The 21,486-nt window shown below is 37.9% G+C and overlaps 1 long non-coding RNA gene across 2 annotated transcripts; it reads left to right on the forward strand.

Annotated features, from left to right (window-relative positions):
- Positions 1 to 49: 49 nt before the first annotated feature.
- LOC139828365 (uncharacterized) lies at positions 50 to 14,063 on the forward strand. Of its 2 annotated transcripts, XR_011739880.1 has the most exons (6): positions 50 to 135; positions 473 to 558; positions 6,853 to 7,087; positions 8,774 to 8,950; positions 9,655 to 9,846; positions 12,048 to 14,063. It is a non-coding gene; the product is annotated as an uncharacterized lncRNA (long non-coding RNA). The 2 variants fall into 2 exon arrangements; XR_011739879.1 differs by lacking the exon at positions 9,655 to 9,846.
- The last annotated feature ends 7,423 nt before the right edge of the window (positions 14,064 to 21,486 follow it).

Here is a 21,486-nt window from a genome sequence, read left to right on the forward strand (position 1 = left end):
GGAAGAACCAACTGAACACATAAGACATGTGAAAACCTAATGGAAAGGGATTAATCGATAAACACAAAACTAAAACTGTTCAGTTATCTTACCTTCAGTCTGAAATCCAATGTAGAGTCAATAGCAAAATGAAAGGTGGGAACTGCTGTCTTTACTTCGGCTATCATTTTTAATTTAAGGAGTAGGGAGGTTGGTATTGACAAACGTGTTACAACCTAGGAATTAGTTAAACAAGTAGATCATTGAAGAGAAAGTCAGCTAATCAATTAAGCTATTAGCATAGGCCATTCAGTGTCTGAAATACATTTTAAAATCATCAAAGCATGCCATGATAAAATAAAAATGCACTTTAAAAAGCTGTAACCTTTTTCTAAAACAATAGACAATAAAGGGCAAACAGTTTGTGTGACTGGAGCAACAGGTTATTGTGATTTCAATTCTGAATGGATTAATTTTGGATTTTCATTCTCAGATCTATCAAGAAAGGCTTTGGGAGCTGCCAAGATATGCAACCAAGAAGCAAAAGAAACAGGCTGAAAGGCCCTCGTGCTGTCTTCAGTAAGTACCTTTAAAACTTCTTGTGTTTAAACACTATCAGTGAAAGACGGGTCTCATATTGCTGCTCACTGATACATTATAATGCTTTTTTAGCACTAGCATTTCAGTACTATCCCTATGACTCAGTCAGGGGCTGCAGTTGTAACCCACATTTCAGAAAACATGCACCAGTCAGCAGGAATTTACTCCTCCTGCGAACTGTCTGTTAATGAGCCTCTTTCCACACCACGGGTTCCAGACTCACATAATTGTAGGACTGTAATATGCGCATTTCAACGACTTGATGGCATTTTTTGTTCCTTAAAGATAAATAAAGAGAATTGGTTCCCTCTGAGTTTATCTCTTTATATAAAGAGAAACTTTTCATAATCAATACTAAAGGTCTCAGTCTTCCCTGCTCCCTGTAAGAAACAGGTATTCTCAATGGGTAATGGAGGCTCTGGCAGCTACACAAAAATTGTAACACTGCTGGGTACCATCTGGTGTTATTAATACTTCTGTCCATAGAGGGAAAGTGATACACTGTTAACACATCTGTCAGGAAAAGCAGAAATTAAATATATAAACCAACATCTTTCAAATATGAAACCATGCAGAAGAGGGTAAGGGACAAATAGTCAATGTCAAAGGACAGAAGGAAAAGGATGATAAAGGAGACTCCGTTGTTAGTCTCAGGGGAACTTTGCTATTATGAATTCTAGGTGACAGCAACATGGGGAAATACAGCAAGAAACAAGGTCACTTGACAATGGGCTGAACTGCAGGACCATACTTGTGACTAAGTCAGTCCTAAATGACTAAGTAAGTCCTTTTCATCTCCAATGCCTCCAATAAAACCTCTACCCTAAAACAATACATAAATATCCATAGACGAACCGAAACAGAAAAACGTGTTTCATCTAGAAAGGACCCAAGGATCTTGAGGACAATGAAAATGAAATTATTTTGGTTTGGAAGGAATTAATATTGTTTTGGGTTGCAGAGACAATCGAAATCCTGTAAAGGAATCTTGTAATAGTAAATGCCTGTTTGCCCTAAAATTAAGGGAGGTTAGTTAGCTGCGTGATTTGGAAGCACTTCGGAGGCTTCTCTATAAAGACTTGCCTATCTTTACAAATGCAGTACTTTGTTATCAGGCCCAACGCTGCATGTCGAGGAGACTTTACACCCTTTTTTTGTTTGTTTGTTAACAAAGTGGCTGACATTTTTAAGGCTCTGCCAGCAGGTTTGTGTTACAGGGTTCCTAAGCATATGTTGTAACATGCTCAATTCTCCATACTGCTTTCCAAAGGCCCATCTAGCTTGTTATTTCATAGTGAGGACGGTGGTTTGGAGCTGATGGAAGCATTCAGTATTAGAATGTATGTGGCTCGCTAGTGCTGTCTCCTCCACAAAGGAAGAATATTTTCTGTTTGAGTCTCTTTGCATTCCTATTTGCTTTATGCAACTACTTCTGAGAGCATTATGGCCAACTGTCTACAACGTGCCACTTTTCATGCTATTCCTTTTTTGGTCTGAATTTTTTTTTTTAAATACTGTACTCTCTAATGCTGTATTACTCACAGGAATCTTTCCCATTTAGCCATCTTATGGCACTGGTTAATAGCCTGAGTTACGCTTAGAACTTGTAAAATCATAGGTTATCAATGTCAAATGATCTCATTTCTTGCACTTGTACGGAGATAACGTTCTGCTCAGGATCTGTTTGTGTATTTTAAACCATGCAGGTTTTTGAAAGCCAGCGCTGCTCATAGAATGAGCTATTCTTTCTTGAGCTTTATTTTGAACACCCCTTCCCCCCCATGGCATTGTTTGAAGCAAATCTGAGAAAATGTAGAAAGAAAGCCTCAAGAATACCTAGGAAATAGGAAAAAAAATAGCAGAAAGGTTTCACAGATTAGCAGAGGTCTCTGAGGTTGGAAGTTTGAGTTCTTAGTAAGGATGGCAGTGGGAGCAGGAGTTTGGAAGCAAAAGATAGATGTATTTTTTTCCATAGGCTTGGCCCCCAGCTCTGCTTTTCTGCATATACAGAGCGTGATGAGGAATGTTTTTGCTCAGGACTTGCATCCTTTTTATTTATTACATCCCGGCAGCATGATGAGATGTGCCAAGATCTCAGCTGGATCTGGCCCAATATTCCAAAATTAAGCAAGTAAATGGATGCAAGTCAAGTTAAGGTTTTTCATAGAGTTCAACAGTGAATTAAGTCGTCCTGCAGATATTCAACCGGTCCATGTTGTCCTGCTTTCAGCAATTATTGAAATGAAATGCAGTGTGCCACTTCAGACTTGGGCTGTGACCCCACACACATCAGTTCTCCTCTGTTCTCTTTCTTTATGCTTCTGAGTTCCAAGGGGGCTTCTCTCATTGAACTTGCCCTTTTCACACCAGGAGCAGTCTTTTGGCACAGTGGTCCTAATAAAGCACTAAGAATGTTCTTGCATAAGTTTTGGTTTGCATCTGTGGTAAGGTTTGCACAGGTGGTAAAATTAAAAAGACATTTCCAGTAGCTCTGCTGACAAGAAGAGCAAACAGCCTGTCCGTCAGAACAAACATTCATCTCTATCAGGTCTGAAGTCACAAGTAAAAAAGCACTGAACTATCCAAGGCATATGATGAACAAAACCTGGCATTTATTTTCTCCTTTCTGCTCCATGTGGGTAGGAAAAACTGGCATAAAGTATGCAGCTGTAGTTGAGCATTTTTTGAATTTCATCTGGTTAAATGACTAAAAGCTTTTCTTTCATATTGAAACTATCTTATGAAGCTGTTCATAAATTCTAATCCCAATATGGGCATTTGAAATCACGCTCCCATTTACTTGGTAGGGAAGCTTAATGACAGGCCCTGAGTTTTGGGAGTGGTTTGAGAGATTCTTTATTCTTTCTTTTGTTGCTGTACTTGTGGTTATAAATAAAGATTTGGTAAGAGAAAGGGCAAGAATTAAACAGAATTCAATTCTTAAATGCAGAAGGTATCCCACCGCTATTTTCAGTCATTATCAGGCTGTCTTAATGACTTCTTTGCTACAGGAGAGAGAACAGACACAGAAAATTAGGAGAGTTCATTGCAAAACAACAGGCACCAGATCGGTTATATTATGCTATATTGTGCTTGAATAATTCACTCACTGTGTTGGAGACTGTAAGTTATAAATAGCCATAAAAGTAACTTTTCCGTAAGCAAAAGTATTTGTTTACTCATGTCTGCTAGCTGTCCAAAATGGATGGAAAGGAAGGGAACTTTAAGAAAAACATGGATCAAGTAAAGTTAGATTAACATTTCAGGCAACATTCATATCTGGCATTCATATAATGCAGAACAACAATACATAAATAAATAAATAAAGGCAAAAGCAGAGTAAATTATTCTAAATCCAGAAGAGAAGAATGGGTTTGCCAGGCAATTTCCAAAACAGTCCAACAGCCTTCTGCAGTGCTAAGCTTACCACAAGGAACATGTGCTACGTACCTTTATTCCAGGACATTATCTCAGTGTAACCAGGAGCATTAAGAATCCCACCTAGAAAACTCATTAGAAGGTGTATTCCCTGGTTAGATTTTTTAATGGGATTATAATTATGAATATATACTCTTCTGTCATGTGTAAGCTCAGTGATTAAAATACATTTACTTTTTCCTGCTTTTTAAGAAAGCATATGAAGCCTGGAATAGAAAATAAATGCAAGATTTATTTTGGTTTTGGACTGTGTGCAGTTCCCTCAAGTCACGCTAAGATGAAGAAATGTTTGAGGATAACACTCCTTTTGTTTGTATAATTTCTTTTTTCTCTACCATTTATAATGTATCTAGGCCCTTGTGATTGTTTGGATGATGTGATTTCAAGCTGCATTTCCTGTTTGGATTTACACTTCGTGGATCCAACCCAAAGCAGTGAGGATTTTCAGGTCATTTTTTGAGCAGACACCTACAGTGTGGCAGTGACACTTCATCCTTCTCTTTACTGCAGTGGTCTTCAAGCCAGGCTTTGGTGATCATTTACAACTTTGCTTCCACTTCCTCCCGTATTTCTTTCTGTGACAGCAGATACATTCCAGAAAGGAAAAATGCTGGTGGTTTGAGGCCTAGGTTCAGTCAATAGAAACTTTTTCTACTCTTCTGCCATCATAAAAATAGTCTTATGTTTATCTTTGCTCTGTTTCATTATGTCTTCCTCATCATCAAACAAAATCACCACTTTACACAAACTTATGTTGGGGAGGCCCAGGGCAATTAATTCCTTATTGTGGCGTTCATCCCCCCACTGCTTTGGAGTCAGTATCTGCAGAACTTGTTTTAGAGTTCTGTGTTGATCCAAAATGCTGAATGTTTCCTTAAAGATATGTTTTTCTCATTCTTAGTGCCTTCTCTCCCTCACTGAATGTGAATAGCTATTGGAGGAGGAATCCCAAATTCCTCAGAAATTAAGAGGCAGGTGAGGAATAATTTTCTCACAAGCTATGACTTGAAACTTTTAGGCATTTCGAGTATGCAGAACTACATGGGTGGAAAATATGGAAAAGCAGTTTTACCACTGTGGAAATACTGAGGTTTTGAAAATGACATGGCTTGAATTGACAGGATGGGTAGAAGTGGTGTTTCTCCCCTTGGCTATACCTTTACCTTCCTCCATGAAAAGGATAGAGAAACTGGAAAAGTGACAACAGGCAGGAATGGTGTCTGTCCTAAGCAGCACGAGATCTACAGTCATCATAAAATGCTCTATAAAATGACCCGCCATTGATGAGACAAACACACTGTCAGACAGAAAAGCAATGTTATGTTTTACAAAGTAATAGTTACTCTTCATTGCCTCATATAAAATTGCAGCATCTCTCTCTGATGCTCTTTTCTGTTATGCTAGGTCATAAAAGAAGTCCCAAACCAAAAACTGTTTACCACAGTTTTACACAGGATGTTCCCAGGGCCTTTCAAGTATTCTTCTGTTCTTGGGAAACAAATGCTGTTGCCCACACCGGTGTGTCCTCTACAGCAGGGTAAAGTCTGAATCCTCAGGGACTTTGGTAGGAGTTACTGCAGCACTGGCTCCTGCACTCTCTCTGCTTTGGCAAAAGTGATTTTATATTCAGTGCTTTCTGCAACTGGGGCCATATTCACTAAAAATAGGTGGCTATTTTTTTGGTATGGGGAAAGGGGAAGAGATCTGGGCAAGGGTGGGAGTAATGTTACGTCTGGGCCTTCACATTGTCTTGGCATCCAGGACTGTTGCATAGAAGGCATGTGCTAGGAGCAGCTGGAAATTAATTCAGATACCTATGTGAAGTGCATGTGCTCCTGAGTTGAAATAAGATTTCAGGGAGAAATGGGGGAGCCAAAGAGGCAAGCAAACAAAGTACTTTATAGTGCTGGCATGCTTGGAGGCATTTGGCGGCTTGCTCCATTTCTGAACCAGGATTTGCAGAAATGACACTACTAGCCAGCAGTGTGGTGTCTCTCCCAGCAGTGGCTTTAAAGGTAATGCAAAAACCATCACAGACTAGTGGCATTGCAGAGTACTACTTGGCAACCTGCAGCATCAATTTGAGTTCTCAAACTATTGTTATCAGCGACCAATATCCAAAAATAGACTGAAGGCCTGAATATTGCTACTCATGGTGCATCCCATTCAGCAATACTCCCAGTTACAGCCTCCAAATGTAATACTTGGGAGGACACTTTGGTTCATTTTCTTCAGACAGGAAAAACATATTTCCTAACATTTTTTAGCCCGGCTTGTTCAGTCTGCCCTGAATAGATTTCCAGAAAAGCTGCATCATAACATTTCCTCCTGGGCTCCAAGCAAAAGCCATGCACTCGTGTTTCCTCTCACAGAAGGAAATACTGTAGAAAGGGGACAGGTGCAAGGAAACTGCAAAGCAGAATTTTGGTTTTGCTTTCTTGAATAATACCCACAATGGCGGCAAAGAGGGAAAAAATAAATTGGCCCTAACAGCCATGTGATACTAGGCTTGGATTGTCACCATGAAAAATGTAGAAAACTACTTTCAAAAGTATATAGACACTGAAACATTCCTGTTACTCTTAGCCTCATTCACAGGGTATGCAGAGAAGACAGCTAGTAAACTACTTTTCCTTGAAACTAATACTAAACTAGAACAAGGCAATATTTTTCACAAGCATTAGATTAAAAGGGTCAAGATCATTATTATTTAATTGTATTAATTAGTGAATTTTGTATCAAATGCCTCAGGTACCAATTAAAACACCTGGCTTCAAGGGTAGGGAGGTATTCAGGCAACTTGCTGCTCTTCTGAAATTCAGACATTTCTTCTAGGCCTTTCCACTGCTGTTTGATGGAAGCATGCAGATGCCTAATTTTCTGAAGGAGGTTTAAGGCACTGGAAAAACATAATTGGGAAGGCTGGAATTTGGAGGAAATATTCTATTTTCAGTAAAATTGCACCAGAACAGGAGCCTTTGGAAAACACAGTGAAAATGGAAATATATTACTCTGGCAAAACAAGCTCAAGCCCAATCTCCAGTACTTGTTTTGTAGGAATTCATAATGGGTAAGTCAGTGCTATTCACTCTACAAAAAAAGGATTTTGATTTTTTGTTTGTTTTTTTGCTTTATGAAAGATGTCTATGCTTCTGTTGCTTCCCAAAGAACATGAAATGTATCCATTTAAGTATGTGCAAATGATGTAAGCTTCTTGTAATCTCTTCTATTTAGCTTAAGACACTACCGAATGGTCTTGGGCACTGCAACAGGAAAAACAGAGGAATTCAAGTTGTGGAGGAGAGGAAAAGGCCAAGCCAATAACTTCATACTTTTTCTACAAAATAAAAAATTATAATCAGTCTATTTAAAAGCAAGATGTACCTGTAAAGATATCCTGTTAGGCGAGATCATTAATATTTTAGTGAACTGATGACATGTCTCATTAGTTTGGTTGTCCCTGCTCAAGGATCTCTGTATAATGTTCCATCATGTGGTGTGGATACACCTATTAATTTGTAGTTTAGTCTAGTCATATCACTGATGTTTTTTTAAGCCTCTTGATAATTGATTTACAGTATTTTGTCTTTACATGGAAGAGAAAATAGAAAAACATTAGGGAAGCTGTTCAAGCAATATGTGATTTATACTATGTCCTTTCTTGATTATTACTCTGTATATAGCTAGTGTTGAAGCAGAAACAAAAAGAAATCTGCTTTCCAGTAATGAATTTCATAGCTATATATAGTTATACTGTATCTAGGATGTCATTCATCTAGGATGTTCTTTAGTCTCTATACTCAACGCTATAATCTCTTCCAGTCTGTCAACCTATAGCAAGAGGCAGTGCCTGAAAAGGATACTTAGAGAGAACATTGCAGAAGAGCACTTGTAGTTGAAGGTGTATTAATCACCTTTCCAAGTCAGTGCTAAAATGTTACCCTTTAGAGTGGTATTAATGGAAAGAATGACTGAGTGATATCCTAAGGACTGTTCCAGTATTTTTGTGCCAAGTAGAGGGTTGAAGATACACAAGGTATTTTCAAAGCCTGCTTCCCATTGAAAGAAAATTGTCTTGGCATAGCACTTCTGCAAGACAGCTGCAGACTGTTCCTTGGAGAGCCCCTTTAACTCCAGCAGACCAGCGGAAAGCGAAGCCAAGGCCAAAGGCTGCAGGAAAATGCTAAGAGCACAGCTTTTGCATTGGCACAGTGCAGATGTTTGGAGCGGTCCTATAACCGCTTCCACAGACTGAAATGTGGCCCAGACTTTTGAACTGCCTAAGTTAGATTGCAATTGTAAGGCACACTTAATCATCTGGACATGTGAGCATTTAATTAGCTTTAGCTACTGCTTTTTGGTTTTCTCTTTCTGACACCCTGATAGCATGGGCTCCATGTTGTATCTGTGTGCTGTGATTCATGGGTACCCTTCACAAGAGAAAACCAGGCAGAGACTCTGAGTTGAAAATTACTAAAGATTGTCAAGATGCATGGTTGTGATGCTGCTTGCAAGCTAATTAGCTTTGCTGAAAAGCATCTGTTCTCAGTTTTGGCCTCACTTTTCTTGAAAGAACCCATGTTTGGGAACTCTGCATTCAGGCTGTACTGCATGGTTGATAGTAGCTGCTTTCTGTTACTGTTAAAGACCTATGAATTCCCTCAACAGGTATTTAATTCTAAGAGAGTATTCCCAATTCTCATATTTAATCTTCTGTGCTGAACTCCTGTCACATCACGATGCATGTGCTGTCCAGTTTCAGGCATTGAATTGCACTTCTGCACCAGGGCATCATGATCCTGAAAGCTACGACCAGTTCTCGAGAGATTTATGTGTAGACTTTTGATCTGTCGTCTCAAAAGTTGGACAGACCCTGGATACCCCTGAAGTGCTCGAGGAGAAAAAGATATAAAGTTTGCATGTGATTCTTAAGGTAAGCAGAAGGCTCACGGATAACTGAAGTTAAAAAAGTTCTTTCTAACAATACCATAGCGTTTCCAGAAAGATGGAGAACCATAAAAATGGATTTGAAAAGAGGCTGGTAGAACCTGGAAAGGAAATATATTTAAATTGGTGAATATCAGGAAAGTGAAGCATAGATTGATAATCACTGATGGATTGTTAAAGAATTTCCATCACTAAAATAAATTTAATCTTAGTCCTGTTGCTATGGAAGCTAATTTCTTTTATTATAAGTTTTTTTGCAACTAACTATCTCCCTCCATAAATAACACTTACAATATTAAAACTGAGATTTTTCTTGGGTTTAGAGAGGTAGCACTGTATGTAGAACTAGTGTTTTCCTTACTCATTTTTTTTTGTTTCTGTAGTGTAACCATCTTACTTGCAAGTTCAAGGCTTCCCCCGTATTTATATTTCTGGGTTTAATTCCTGCTTTTTTTTTTTTTGCCTTGACACAACTACCATGGCACAGATCACAGACAGGCTCTGTGTGTCAGACAGACACGTAGGTGAGAGTCTTCAAAAGCGGCATGCAGATGATAGTTGTCTTTGGTCTAAGAGGAGAAAATTGAAAAAATCGAAAATCTGTTGCTTTTTTTTTTTTTTTTTTTTACAGAATTCTAGTAAACTAAAGGTCAATACCATGTTCACTCCTTACTTTTGTTTTAATTACAGGACAGGCTGCACTTTTTGCATAGACCAGAAATAGCCAGGTCTTCTAGACTTCAAGAAAAGTCAAATGAAGCACAGCAGTTTAGCAGCTTGATTCATAGCACCATTTGTTTCATAGAATGATCACGTAAGCCTCAACACCAATTTAGGTATAAAAAACCTGCTGTGCGTGTTAATATTCAATTTTGGTGGAAGGTAAGTTTTATTACTTTAAGCTGCATCTTTATGGTTAGGCTAGCATCAAGCCCTCAGATACGAAAAAAAAAAATCCTGATGAATGAGAATTAGTGGTATTTAAAGTACCAGTTTAAAAACCTGTTAGGCCCAAGAAGTTTGTGAAGTATCTCTGGAACATGTTTAACTTTGGCCTACAATAAGCCAGTCAGATTTTATTGTTTTTTCATATTTAAGATATGATGTATTCACAATCACAAGTTTAAGAGCAATTTACCTATCTAATCCTGAATTCAAACATTTTATAGAAAATATTTAGACTTAATCTGTGTATGATGTTTAACTAAACTGTCAGGTCTTCAGTTATTAAGAACACAAAGATAAAATTGTAAACATTTCAAAGAATGTCCATGGAAAGTTTTAATTTACATATCATTTTCCATTCAGCAACTAAAAATTCATATTCACTTTTTTGTTGTTATTCTTGCTCAGGCTTTCTAAAAAGGCCAGAAGAAAATGTTCTTTCTTCAGAGTGCATCAGAATATGCTGAGTTAATATGTCAAAATAACTGTTCTGAAGTATCCGTCAAAAATTGCTGACACGAATTAAAACAAGTAGATTTAATCCATTATCAAGTACATCTTGAAGTGAATTTGTATAAAGCCTCCTTCCTTTTATGAATCAGATGAAGTTCTTTGGCATGTCCTTGAAAACTTTGTTCTTAGATGCTGAAGTACAGACTTCCTCATTCACCTAAAATGAGGCAAAAACCTCATTTATGACACATAATTGGCATGCATTGACAAGAAGTTCAACTAATTGAAAGGAATCCAAATAATATCCAGACGTGAAGCCATTTTAAAAGTAGTAAGTTTGTCATATACATTTGGACAGGCAGTAATAGTATCATTTTATACGAACATGCTCATTCAAATATGAAGTGGAGAAATTGCAACAATTTTTGTGCATCATTTCTGCAGGCATTTTTCATCATTTCCATTAAATTGAATTGGAGAATGGGCAGCTCTGGATTACAGTTTGAATAGCTCACAATCAGGTGCAAGAGGAAAGGGGAAGAGAAGCATGAATTAGGCATGTGGAAGAATTAATCATTCTTGTTGCTTACCATGAAATTATTAATAAATTGGGTCATTCTGTTACTTACAGCTGACAATTCTGTACATCAAAAAGGTAAAGAGGGGAGACCTAGGTTTAAGCTTCCTGAATTAATAGTTTACTGTAAACTAGTTGTGGGGAACCCACTGAATCCACATGTGGATACTGAATGAAGAGGAAGCATGAAATTAGGAACAGAAGTTACATTTGGGGTAGTTGGGAGGCTAAGAGACATTCTACAGGTTGGAACTTAAATTCAGAGATGCAAGGTAGGGTGAAATAAAGTCCAATGCAAGTTGCTTTAAATGATTTTGTCTTATAGCTCATTTACTTTAAGGAAGATATTAGTGTTCACCATGTAATTGCTATCTCTCTAACCAACTGGTTTTTTTTTTTCTGTAAGTCTTATGACAACCATGTGTGATGGAAAAGATAGAATTTTCATCAACCAATTTACTCAATTTGAAAAGAAACATGGAAAGTTGGAGTGTTCAGCTGAAATAAAAGTACAGGTTGAAAAGCTTTAAAACTCATTTGCAAAATGTGGGAAAAAATGCTTTAAAAACAACTCTTTAAGAGATCTATTTTAGAATGAGAGACAATCAGACCAGATCAGATTCTGCACTAAGGATCAAGTTTTGTTGCAAATTGTGGCTAAACTGAAAAGTTGTCTTCATTCAGGCAAGTAGTTTGGTAGTAGAGATAGATGACAATGGAGTTGCCCTTTTGATCTGAAGATGTTAATTTTTGACAGTCAATAAAAACAGTCCTGGAACTCCTCATTTTGTGACTACCCACTTGGGAATCAATCAACTTATTTTATCCTTTAATGAGAAGACCAAGCCTTGACTGAAAGTGAAAAACAAGCTGTACTAGAGGGTATTTCAAAGTTGAATTAAAGCTTACAAGAAACAGCAAAAAGAAAGATAATGTTGATTTAGAGGAAAAATTGGAAAACAAGATCAAGTTTGTGGCTGAAAAAAGACCAAACCGTCATTTTCAAAGAATTTAAATACTCTTTGTCCTACATATATCTGTGCTTGTCATATCCTATGGAAGAGAATCTTTCTGCCTGAATGTTTTGTTGTTTTTTTTTTTCCCCCAGAAAAAAAACATGACATGACATCCAATGAATTTGGCACACAGAAACCAGCACCAAGCCAATCAAGAAGACAGGGGTTGCTCAAGTAAATCCCCAAGAACAAAATGGGTATAATTCTTCTGGCCAAGTTCTAATATGCATGACTACTGAACATAAAGGATTTATTTCACAAAAGCCAAAAATACTGTGTGAGAAGGAGCCCTATGGCATACCACTTTCTGTGAAACTGTGAGTACAGTACTCCTGAAACTGTGAACACATTTTGGAAGTTAGTGCATACAGAAGTTTTTAATTGTTTGGAAACCCATCAACTCAACTCCAAAGACTAGTAATAGCAACATCAAGCTTTCCACAAGGAAAACCTTCTTTCCCTTTCCAAAACCCCATAATCCTTGGAAGCAGGGAGACTTGCCAGAAGTCAATAAACTGAAGGTGAGGAGATCTTTAGTGAAAGATTCAGCTTTAATTTTCATGTTCTCAGAGAAAAAAAGAGAAGTGATCTGCTTAAAGATCTCATTAACCATGATTGTTGCTGGATAATACTAATATCTGTATGTGATATTCTAGGCTGAGTTATCCTAATTAAAATTGACTAATTCCAGTCACTAGAAAAAAAAAAAAAACCTTTGTGCCAACTATTAGATATTGTAAATTACTTACAACAGTTTGAGGAAAAGGAAAGGGATTATGCATTGTTCCCTTCTATTGGGAAGTCACTGTTTAACTCTTTTGCATCACTAAAACTGTGTATTAGCTTATTCTGATGTCTGGCAGATGCAGAGAGGAATCAGAGCAGTTTTTGTGTAGAAGTAAGGTTCCTGACACAAAAGGAGGTCCTGGTTTATAAAAGAGAAAATACTTAAGTACATGACTCTCAAGAAGAAAAAATTAATATTCTTGGACATAGGTTATCTCTTTGAGCTTCGATGGAATTAATGATACACTCATCAACTTAGTAATGGAGAGTTTATAACTTGTATCATTTTAGGAGAAGCACCAGGAGAAAAATGTGACTTGAACACAACTCTATTGCAGTTTCTCAGTTGTCGGAACAACAGAGTAATTTATTCCAGCTCTCTTGTAAGTTTAGCACACTCTCCATTGTAAATCTGGCCACATCTGTTGGCTGACACACAGGGACTTGGTGCCAACCTGAAAAATGTCAGCTGCTTTTCTGCAGGTATATGTTCTCGCCACTGCTGCGCTTGTAGTCACAGCCCAGAGGGGCCAGCAGAAGGGACTCTATTTCCTGCTGTCTTTATGCATGGACATGGATTGAAGACACAATCAAACTTTCATAATACTTCACTAGCAAAAGACACTGGTGTTTTTTCATGTCTTTAAATACCGTGATTTGGGCAACTATGCTGTCATCTTTCTTTCATAATTTAGAAGCAAAATCACATTTGGAACTGTAAAATGATATCTGAGAAGAGAAAAAGTTCTGTGTGGCAGCCAGGTACAGTGCTCCCTGCTTTGCTTAAAGTGGGGAAACAGCAATTCTCCAGGTTGTAAATGAATTTCAGTTCCTATCACCAGTAACTTCAGTTTCCAGAATGTGGCCTTTGTCAGAAGACTTCATTTGCTGGATCAATTTGTACAGCTTTACATCTGTATTGAATATTGTCCAAATGGGTAGCATTATTACATACATTCCCATGCATTTAGTAGACATATGGAGGCTATCACATTTAAAAGGAAGAAAGTACAGTATTTTCTCCTTAATAAATTAATTAATTACAACTAATTTTTGAGTTTTCCAAATAAGGGAGCATCATAATGGTGATGTTCCTTTGTTTTTTATTATCTACCCTTGTAACTACACCTGTTCTTTAGAAGAGAATAACGACGTATGGAATAGGAAAGAAATAATTTTAAAATTACACACTGCCTGTTAAAAGTATATTGGAATGAGGTTGTGAGGTGGCAAAGTCAAGGGCTTAAATTACAGGTGAAGTAGTTCTGTTGCCAACTCTCATTTATTTCCTTTTGCATAAACATTTTAGTATAGTCTCCAATAACAGCTTAATATATTTGATTTCTGTTTCATTCTGTTTAGAGGATTGAGCTTGCTCATTAAAAAGCAGTTTCCCTTGTGTGACCTGCACGTTATTTATTGTGATCTTGTCAAATGCTACCTAAAAAACTGAATTGCTAAGTTATTTGTGGAATACCTCCTGTGACGCCAATGGAATGCAAAAGTGTTATCCAGACTTCCACCACTGAACTAAACAGTTTAACATCAGAGCATGTCATTGTCTCAGATGGTGCAGTTTAGTTGTGTTTTTTTTTCGAAGCATGGATTTGCATTTTCAAAGTATAGCTTCGAGCAACACTAGGTTCAGCTGTGACTTGCTTGCAGTTCTGCGCAGTTGATATGTTCATGTCCTAATTGGACACCTGGGATAAGATGACTAGAGCATCAGCCACGGATAATTAACAGCCGGTGTCAGTGAGTTTTATATTATTTTTCAATACAGCATTGTACCACCTTAACTGACACCATCCTGTCTGGTTTTTGTCCAGGAGATAGGTAATCTTATGCTTCATTCACTAGTGCCATACAGCTTCTGCCAGGGGTGGGGCAATCAGAAATGAACAAATTACATTTTCCTTGTGGATTTCACAGAATACAGAATGATGCAGGAGTCCTTTGCAAGGCAGGGGGCGGAAAAAGGTGCACCATGTGCATAGTTTTGTATTGCAATATAGGAGTGAAAAGTAGGCTAACTCCAGAAAAATATTTATGATATTTTTAACTTCTTGAAGATTTATTTTGAAACTGTAATAAGAAACATAGCCTTTATACCTCTTGCTGGAAAACAAAGGATTCTTGAGCAACTGTCTGTTGCAGGAACAGAATATAAAATGAAACATCACTACCAATGTTTTCTTAGATACCAACAAAGAGGTTTTATTGCCTGAATTTTTTTAAAGACACAAGACAAAATGACATCTTTGATTAGACAGACCAGTTTTGACACCTTCCTTTCTACTACATTATGGACTAAGCTGATTTCTGCAGGCAATATCTAAAGTAACCTTGACATTTCTAAGGCAGACAGTATTTGCAGTATAAGACACACATTTTCTCAAACAATGCAAATGCATGCAGCAGTATTTTTCCTATTTTAGGTGTACATGAGAGCTCAGTTCTGCCCACTGATTAATGTTGACTGGTCCTTTTCTCTCAAACATTCCTGCTGAGCTCCTGTGGAACACATAGCTAAGGTCTCTGCCACAAAGTCAGGCAAGAGACCTTCCATGAAACTTCATATTCCCGGGGACATACTAGAGTTTCCTGAACTGCACAGAAACAATGGCTTAAACAGATTTCTAAAGTGCAAGTACTCTGTTCATATGCCGAGAATCATGTGTGACAGGATATTCTGCAACCTACCAAGTTCTTTGGGCACAGAAAAGAAAGCAGCCAAGATGACTCCAGAGGATCCCTGGTCTTCAAGGCAGACTGGTCATTCTGTACTTCAGAAGATGTGCACAGCTATCCAACCAAATCAGGCAGGTGCAGATATATTTGCAACATCTATTTGGAGAGAGTGGGAACACAATTAGCTTCTGTAGCTTGGCTTTATCTTCCGTTTTCGTATCCAACACATATCCAAGGTATCTGGCCAAAATACCAGCTCTGCCTAAGGAAATCTGAACTCTCAGGAGCAGATTTGGTATGGAGAAAAAGTTGTGGGGTTTTTTGTTTATTTATTTTTCTGTGTGTGTCATTAGGAACAACAAAGGGCAAATGTAGTTTCAGCTTGAACAGACTTAATATTTTCAAGTGCCTCAGAAATGGATTGTCCTTTCTCCCTTCTCCCATATCTGGGCCAGTGCATCCAGGTTATGGGTCCTGAACTGGAAAATAATTCCCTGTTGCTTATGAGATTGTGATGTTCTATAGCACAGCAGAGTACAAGGAAGGATGAGCAGGTGAAAGAACAACTCCTTGTGGAAGAAGAGAATAGGTCATCCTGGAAAAACAAATCTGCATGATAGTTTACAAATGAATATGTATTTTGGTGCCATTGCAAGATTTAAGCCAAAATCCAATGAAGCTGGTCGAAGACTCCTGTTTGTTTCTCTGTTTAAGGAGAGATTTGCAAAAGGAAGCACAGTGATTCCTTTAAATCAACTAATATATACTCACAATAGCAAAGGGTTAATTATGCATCTGCACATTCCAGGGCTTTGCTCAAAACCTGCTTGGACGCATTCATGTGTGATCTGCTCTGAGTGAACCTGCTTTGGCAGGAGGGTTGGACTAGATGATCTCCAGAGGTTCCTTCCAACCCAAACCACTCTGTCATTCTGTGACTTTGAAAGTAATATGGCACGTGCCTTCTTTCTACCTGCCGAAATGGGGAAGGTGTTGTGGGGGCTGAGGCAGAGGGGTAGGGAGGAATTTCTGTGCCTTCACAGAATCACAAGATCTGCTGCAGTAAATCATACACTAGGTTTAAATTAAATGGTGCTGGAATAATGTGATTGCTTTTAAAACAAAAAATTTCCTAGAAGAAACATGAAATAAATGAGCTAATTACATGCTTACCTCTTTGCTGAGCAGGGTATATCAAAATGGATTTATGTATGCTCATTATAGGCACAGTATAACTCTATGGAATACATTACAGAGTTAATTATTTTGCCATCTATTTTGTATTGTACCTTTTTAATTTCTACTCGCAGTCTAAATTGACTGGATTATAAAAATCACAAGGACAAGGCATAATAATAAATAGGACTAAACTAGAATGTGTGTGGGGAGGCAATAGAGTGAATATTCAGAAACAAAAGCAGTTAATGTTGTGCCTCCGTTAACAACTTTGTACGTTTTTCTGAAACGGGAAGTAAACAGCATCTTAACAGTGGGGTGCTAAAATTGTATTTACTTAGAAAATTTGGTGTGCCCCAGACAGTAACACACTGTGAATGTAAAACATAGGAATACGAACACAAAATAACTGGTAGTTAGTGATAGATGGCCTATGTGACATTTTGGTACATACATTTTGAAATAACCACATTCCAAATGTGGTACGTAATGAAATGACCAGTCATAAACTATTGCTGTTATCATTTGATCCCTTAGAAATCAGTCTGCATTCCTGATTAATCCTAGCAGGGGCTCTGCCACCCTCCCATGGACTTTGGTGATTTCTCAAGCTGGCTTTCAAATTTGAAAAGGTTTGAAAGCAAGCCTGGCTTTCAAATCCATATGGAATATCGGTTTCTGTATCCCAGTGACACAGTATTCCCTTCATGGCCTCAGTAGTCCTAATGACATCACATACAAAGAGCTCTTCATTCATTGCTCTTGGTAGTGAAGAGTGTGTTATACTGGGACTTCAGTTTCACGGAGTCCTTGTTAATTTAGAGAACGTCGATATAAAGTTTTAAAAAAACCTTGTTATATATGATTTAAGTCCTCAAATTGAAGGATTCCCTTTCTTCGGATTGTTATAGAAACTGCATTCATCTGAAGTGCTTGAGCTGAGTTACTGAACATGATCATCTCATAATCTGTGGGAAATACTGTATTATGAAAAGCAGAGATACATTAAGTTCTACAGTTAGACTGAGAAAACCCCCTTTAAGCATATTGAACATTTCCACTTGTCGTTTTTTTCCAGTGATATGAAATAGTACAATGAATCCCTGTAAAGTCCTGCCAGGAAGAGGACTTCTGGATTTCTGCAGTACAGTCGGCTTTCACTGCGTGCTGTATCTATCCCGTTGACAAATCAGTTGGACCATGTACCACATTTTGTTTAGAACCATCAGAAAAAATAATGAAAGAGATGGTAGCCTTTCATTTTCAGGAGGCTGGTGGAATACCCCTGGATCATCATGTCTGTATCCATACAGTGTGTAAATAAGGTTTAATTTTGCAAAGCCCTGTGATACAGCTGTCTCTCATTTTCATCTTGTGGATGCTATCTTGCTTACAGGGCAGCTTATTTAAAAAGCTGTGTTGACTCATAAGACCAATATGTACAATATTCAGTTTTGATTTAAAAGTACATAACTCATTGTTCATCCACAGGACAAAAAGCTTGATGTAAACCCATGTTTTATTAGGAGCAGAAGATTGTAGGTCCAGAAGCAGTGTCAAAGCTCCCTTTTTCTGAGACGCATTGTCGACTGTAAAAGTCTAAAAAATATGCTTATTCATCTTATTATTATGGAAAGTCCTGGTGACTCACTGTATTGGCAAGAGAAGATGGTTTAGTTTAGTTAATACTATTTGTGAGTTTTCTGTTAAGATGGAAACAAAACAGAAACAATATGGAAGATTCCCTGAGCATATGTGAACATGCCTGCTGCCTTCTGTTGTTCACATTCCCTTTGAGTTAAGGACCAGAGGAGCCATATCAGGCATATCACTGAACCAGTCAGTCCTTAACTGTGAATAAAAGTGGCTAAGACAAGAATAAGGGGGGAAAAAAAAAAAAAAAAAAAAAAGAGGAAGTCTTAGTCTTCTCCCATCCTCCCCAAAGCCAGGACTTGGAACGATGGAATTTCCCTGGTGGGGAGACAAAGACATAATGTCTAATTACCGAGACATAAAGACTCAGAGGCAGAGTGCAGAGTGGCCAAGAGTGCGGAAGAGCACTGACCCCAAAGGTCAGGAAAATAAAGAGAAAAAAACCCCTTAGTTTAGAGTATGTGCAAAAAGTTCAAGTACCCAACCATGGCCAAAACAAGGCTCAGGAGTATTGAGGCAAAGGAGGCAGAGAAGTAGATGTTAGGCTGTTCTTTATACATTTGTCTATCTGAATGCACACATACAAACACAGAGTTAATCTCCAAGTAACTAATGTAAGACCAAATTATTGAATCTGATTTCCTTTTGTGTTCAACCAAGATGTACTCCTATAAATACTGCAACTAATGAGCTCTGAGAGCAGATTTGCTCAAGCTTCTGGGTAACCCGGAGAGCCAGCCTGGGTAAAGTAAATCTAGGACATGGGATGCAATTCCAGTGACTGTAACAAACAGGGAACTCATTCCCCTCAGTGTGTGTTTCAGCAAAAGCAAGAGCTCAAAGCTGTTATTAAAAAAGAACTTGGCAGTTTTACTGGTTTCTATACATAGCAGACTCACATGTCCAGCCGGTGGAAACTCTACCGAGGTTGTGAAAATGAACAGCATTTGTATTAGGAGATAAGAAAAGGAGTTATTCTCAGTTAAGAGCTCACTGCAGCTCAGCTTTTTCTGTTATTACCAAACCTGACTTCTTCTGAAACTTCAGAGCTATTGATTCCGGTTAATAATCTCCCGAATTAGTTGCCAGTTCCTCCCTGGAAGAATGCAAGCCAGTTCTCAGCATGCTATCAGCATTTTCACTTCATCTCCCTGAATCCAAGTTTCTTCCCTCCTCAATAAATTTCTGCTGTGCACCTGACTCAAGTGCAGATTCTTTCTTTTCCCTCTGAACACCCTGATATGTAGACTCCAGTGTTTGAATGAATAATGCAGGTTATCATCTTTACTTTCTGTTTCCACAGGCCAGTATGCAATACAGCATGGAGCATAAGAAACCTCAGAGAAGCAGAGAACTAAAAGTGTTCAGTAAAGCAACATGTAAGTCTTCTGGAAATGTTGACAAGTCCTTGAGTTAGGAGGACACACAAGGGTACTGGTGGTATACAGAGTCAAACAAATCATACAGATTTTTAGTGAGGAAGTAATTATATGTTTTTTTCAGAGTGCTTTATAAACACTAATTATGACTTGTTCCTTAATTTTCCAGGTGAATAAACAGAACTAGAAATAGATTAATCAGCTTGCTAACCTCCCTGAGTGAGTCAGCAGCAGGCTTAGCAGCATGTCTTTTGAGTTTTGAATCTTTATCGATTATTACCCTGCTTAAAACCTTATTCTGTGTGGACAAGACTGAATACCTATGTTCACATGAAATGAGGCAAAGGAAAGTTATATAAAACGATTTACTGGAAAGGTACTGACCAGTTTAGATAAGAGTGCGAGCCTTCTGTACATCTAGGGTTTTTTTAATTTTCCTTTCACTCTGTTGAAGCAAAAATGATGTTGGACTCATTTTTATTGGAAAAGAGGAGATCTCTTTGATATGTTTACACATCATTAGTCATTGCATCTGGGAGGTAAGTTGCCCTTGGCTTTCTGCATCTGGCCCCAGCGTAAGCAGATAAAGGCAAATGCTTTTGCAATGCCAGGATTCCACAAGGACACAGTCCAGCCCTCTGCTTCTCTTACATTTCTCCCTTCCTTGCAATCTCTTCAAAAGATCCTGTGCATTAAAAGAGCCAAGTCAATTATTTTAAAGGTTCCAATAGTTTATTTTTCAGTAAGATTCTCAGACATATGAATCACCAGGAATAACCGTAGTTCAGGAGAAATTTCTGGGAGTTGGATGTGACAGCTAACACTTGGTCAGGCTCAATTGTATGGGACCTGAAGGCAAAGGGAGAGGGAAACGCAAAGCTCTGCAGTGTCCTTTGAGCACACAGAGAAGCCAAGGAGGCATTTTAGCTCAGTTTAGTGTCACAAACAACAACAAAAAACCCAAACCAGCAAGATAAAAGATTGATTTTGACCTTTATTTCATTAATCGCTTGGTATTAAAAGAGAGAACTGACATGCACTTATACTGAACTCTGCGTTGAACAATAAGGGCTTTGCTGAAAGGGGAAAAAAGTTTGGTTATTTCATTGCGTTTTTCTCTTTCTACTCAGTATTCCTTAAATATCTTCCAAATTAACGGATACACCCTCAAATGAGTAGTGTCTTGTAGAGAGTTTCTTGAAATGCGTCGGTCAGATAATAAAGCCGAGTTCACATTTCTTTTCAAGCTAAAGAAAAACTGAGCAGACAAGAATGACAAGAGATCTGCAGTGATTTTTCTCGAGCTTTTATAGTGGTACATGCTAAACCTTCATCTTAGTCATATAAACTCTATGTCTTTAATACAAGTTCAAGCAACAAAGAGTAGTTTTAGTATTGAGTAAAACCAGCAAAACTAGAACACAGAGTATTTGTGCCAACAAAGTATGTTTTTGCACAGAACAGAGTATTCACAGGACTTGTGGTAACAGTATATGGAAGCAATTTATGTCTGGCAAGGAAAATTAAAGTATAACATTTCTTCTGTGAAGTTTTTTCCACATTCACTCCAACAGTGTGTGTCATTAGTAACATCTGTGACAAAAACATCACTTAAAGCAGGCTAGGAAAGAGAAACCTTGGCTGGCTTACCCTATTACTTCATCTCTAGGGTTTGCCCTAGTGCACTTTTCCGGTAATACGATATTTGGATAGACTCTGTATCATCTTCTATAAAAGAAGTTACTATAATAACCATTTCCCTATAATCTATGAAGTAGCTGTAAAACTTTCATCCTGCTTAAAAGGTTACATCTAGTAATTTTATAGTAATATAGAGGTTAGTCTA

Source organism: Patagioenas fasciata, chromosome 7 (assembly GCF_037038585.1).
Source record: "Patagioenas fasciata isolate bPatFas1 chromosome 7, bPatFas1.hap1, whole genome shotgun sequence".
NCBI classification, from domain to species: domain Eukaryota; kingdom Metazoa; phylum Chordata; class Aves; order Columbiformes; family Columbidae; genus Patagioenas; species Patagioenas fasciata.